The sequence below is a fragment of the Mytilus edulis genome, chromosome 13, assembly GCF_963676685.1.
Source record: "Mytilus edulis chromosome 13, xbMytEdul2.2, whole genome shotgun sequence".
NCBI classification, from domain to species: Eukaryota; Metazoa; Mollusca; class Bivalvia; order Mytilida; family Mytilidae; genus Mytilus; species Mytilus edulis.
Genome location: NC_092356.1, coordinates 73,260,972 through 73,265,586, shown reverse-complemented (window position 1 = coordinate 73,265,586; position 4,615 = coordinate 73,260,972).

Here is a 4,615-nt window from a genome sequence, read left to right as displayed (position 1 = left end):
ATTTGAACAACTTGCTCTACTTTTTAGTATAAATTGATTTAAACATAGATATTATGTCTTATTTATAAATCTTTGATGTTTATTAAAATTTATCATTTACTTTTAAGTTAGTGTGAAGTAAGGTTAATTTAAATCGAATTAAGTATTGTATTTTTTATGTCTATTTTATGTTAAACATAACACGATTGTTTGCGGTTAAAAAGTTTTACTTTATGCATGTAATATTTGAGAATAGCATTAGTATCTGTAATACTTGCCGCTGGAATGTTTATTACAGATAGGTCAGTCAATTTGGTTGCGTTATAGTTTCGTTTTGACAACGTGTACATTGTATTTCTTTTATTTGAAAGATTTTTTTATCAATTTGGTATTTTAGATCTTCTGGTAAATGTAGTTATAGAAACAGATTCAAACTTTTGAATTGAAACCATCTAATCAACTTATATTATAAAATATGAATTCACAAACATATTAATGATTTCATTAATATGAGTCAAAAAAAAAACGTGCATTCGCTTCAGGTTGAACAGTCTACGATTGAGACTTAATGATACGTTGTTCAGATAAGACAATTTGAAAATATATATGCATAATAATATAAATTTTCGACTCGGGGTGGTTAAATGAACTAGGTCTTCCATTACAATTCACTCGAAGCCTGACTTTTAATGTACGATTGTTAATTGTTAATTGCATGAATTAGTATATAGGTATCAGTGCCAATCAACTGATGTAATTCTTTTGGAAATAACCTGCCTGAGGTGAACAGTTTACAGTTCATAAGATATGTAACTAAGCATGCAATTCTTCTTGACAGTGTTGGTCACTTCAAACAGTTTTGATATTCTGCGTTTGATTGTTTTGTTGTTTTTATGGGGGGGGAAAGGGGGTACCTTTCTCCTTTCTCCCGCCCCTCTTTCCTTTCTCCGCCCCTCTGCTTCCATCTCCCACCTTAATAACCGTCTTTTTTCAGATCAATCGATTTTAATACAAATTTGAATTAATATATGAACATATATAGGTGGCATAGGTCTTTATTAAAGCATATACTGATTTTACGAACAAGGCCTGCCTCCGACTCTACGCAAATTAATACATAATGTTGGAATGTTGTCAATGGTGCATTGTGTATGCCCCAATGTCAAGAAACTCATTTTTGATATGTATGGTCATGTATGAGGATCATGAAATTAGACATAGTTTTTTTTATTGTGTAATCTCTATTTTTCCCTGTCCTCGAGAACACCTTACTTTGTATGGTCAAGTGGATAACGTAAATATTTTAAGGTGACCTGGAAAACGCGTTTAGTACATGTAATATTGTTTAGAGGAGGGAGTGTATCTCTCTGACATTGTTAGCATCCCTTCTTTTTAAATTTGTTGAATATCGCCAAACACTTAGAGGAAACAGATACCCACATGTGAAGGCATAATACAAGAAAACTAATGAACATATATCTGGCCTTTAATATTTGTCTAAGTTTTGCTATAACATATAATTTAATATGTACAGAATTAATAGAAATCCATCAAATGTCTTGGTTTTTTAACAGTTCTCGCACGTGTCGTCCTTTCACAGGCTCAGTACAATTTCCTCTTCATCAAACGTTTCGCTAACTTTTTTATTGATAGTCATTGTATCAGTCTGAAGAGAGCTGGTCAGCCTATTGTAAATCTCTCCATCTAATGTATATACAACCTGACCAGGTAACAAAGGGGGTATTACACTTCCTAATATACAATTAAGTGGTATATCTCTTTGCATGTCTTTATGAAATTCAAGGCCACCATTCTCTTTATACATAATCGCTTTGCACACTTTGTCAGTTTCAAAAACACGTTCAGTGAGACTTCCGAGAGACAACTGGTCATCCAACATGACCGCCACCAAATCATTTTCATCATAAATAGAGTTTAGTATGACCACAGACATTTATTGTTGGCTTTCAAACTGTTTATCTAAAGCGCAGCGTATTTATATATTTAAAGGTTGTTTCAGGAAGCGAGAATATAATGCACGAAACAAGTAAGTTATCCTTGTCAGTTGGTTTAAAAAAAAATAAACTGTACTCGATATGTTCTTTAGCTTCAAATATAGGATGTTCAAATTGCGCTTAAACAAATGAAAGCTATATGAGAATATACAATGATGCTAAACTTTAGGCCCATGCATAAGAATAATATATATAAAACAAATAATACGATCTAGAAGTTCACACGATATTATTCTCATACGACATGTGTCTATCAGCTATCATATGAGATATCAAAGTATGGGCAAACCGGAAAGAGTATGTTTTTTACTGCGATTATCTTTGTTGTATGTACATATACGTTTATGTCACTTTTATTGGTTCTCTAATAGAGATTAAAAGCAGGAGAGTTGAGATTTAAAATAATTAGTTTAGCCTTGTCATCACAGCATTATGTCATGATGACACTATCCAAAAACAAGAACAGTGGCTGTCTTGTTTTATGTGGCATTTTGTTTGTATAGTAATAATTTGATGATTTTTTTTTTAATTTGTTCAATAATTTTCTAGATTCCTATTTAAGGTGGTATGGGTGTCTTCCTCCATCTTGGATTGTAAAAAACAGAGAATCAAAGGTCCAGATTTTCCATCAAGTTAGCAAAATTTGATGCAGGAATGCAGATGTTTAATGTACATTTTCATTTAAAAGTACCAATTTATAAGAATATAACTTCTAAATATTGATATTTTTGCAAATGTTAATTATTTTTGGTTGTTTTTATTTTTTTTTTTAAATTGGCATTTTAAGGGGAGGTAACTCTAAAAAAGTGCATTTTCTGAAGGATTCTGTATGGAATTTTCCTATTTTGTATTTTAGCCGGAAAAAACGTACGGTGACCCTATCTATTCTTTTGATATTCTCAAAGCAGTGTCTGAAAGCTATCTTTTCCTGAAGTATTTAACAATTCTATCATTTTGTTTAGTTTCTAATCACAAAATGGTGTTTTTTCCTGTATAATCCATACAAAATGTGTCATTTTGTCCCATCCTGTAACTTGAGAAAATGCGCGGTGACCTATCATTTTAATTATATTTTTCAACATGTATCAATATATACAACGTTTTGACAAAGTATGAACAAATTCTATCATTTTTATTTTAGACTCCCATACCACCTTAAACATGTTGTGCAGACAAACATTGAAGGACACAAATACACAATTAAATGGTTATGTAGGTTTTTTTTTATTAATGTTTCATTGACATACTACCGGCCCTTCTCCGTCATCAATATTTGTATACAAAGATGCTAGTGAAATGGTTTTGATTTTCTTTTTGATGAGACTGGTGCTCATATTTGATCTAGCCATTTGTAAAAATGACGTAAAAAGACATCTATATTGCTATTGAGTTTTTGTGTAGTCGGATTGATTTTTCATGACAAATTCTTCCTTTCTCCTTTATTAATATTTATATACAAAGATGCTTGTGAAATGGTTTTGATTTTTTATTTGATTTAACCATTTGTAACCATGATACGTGTTTCTTCTTTTAACTTAGTTGAACCAAACTGATTGCAGGAAGCAAATTAGTATTCAATATTTCCTTCTGGTATTTAGTTAAAACAATAAAATACACTTCTTAATTAGGTAAATCAAAATACTCACATACATACTTTTTAAATATGAAATATGTACTAACTAAAATATGTTTTATTCCTTCACATAGGAGACCAGATTCACTGCTGAACTATTTTGGTTTGATCCGCTCTAGGCAGTTATCATATATTTTGGATTTTCAAAATGAGCATCTGGTGCGATATGTTGATAGTACCTCAGTTGTCAATACTGTTATGTCTAAAATGTTTAGTAAATATGTCGAACAGTGGCAAGGCAATTTACAATCAGAGAAAGCTTTATCTGGTAAAGGTGGCAACAAACTTCGTACATATAATCTATTTAAGAACAGTTTTGAAACGGAAACTTATTGTAAATTCCAATGCCATTTTCGCAAAGGAGTTCTTTTACCAAATTTCGATGTGGTGTAGCACCACTAAGAATAGAAACGGGGAGATTTGAAAAATTAATTTTAAAAGATCGAGTCTGTGATAATTGTATGAATATTTTAGAAGATGAAGCCCATGTTATTTTATCGTGTCCTTTGTATGATGATTTTAGAAAAAAATTATTTGATGAAGCAACACATTTTAATAGTGATTTTATGTCTTTTGATGATAAACAGAAATTAGTGTTTTTATTTAGAGATAATAATATGATTCGTAGCTGTGCCAAAGCCTGTAATCTTATTTTAAATAGACGTAGAAATGTTTTATACTGTAAATAATGTTAATGTCAATATGTTTTATAATAGATGCATTCTTTATAGAATTTTTAATGTAGGAGTCTCTTGTAATTCTGTACAGAATGGCTCTCTTTTTATATTTATATATTTTTACATTTAATGTAATGTTGTATTATATATTATTGAGAGATGAGACTTAAATAAAATATTGAATTGCGATAGAATTGATACCTTTGATGGTTCCTGGTGTAATTTAATTAACTCCATAACGTTTGGAGTCAGACAAGTATCAGCGGTTCGCTGTAAATTCACTGACTTGTTTTATGTGCGATGACTAGAAC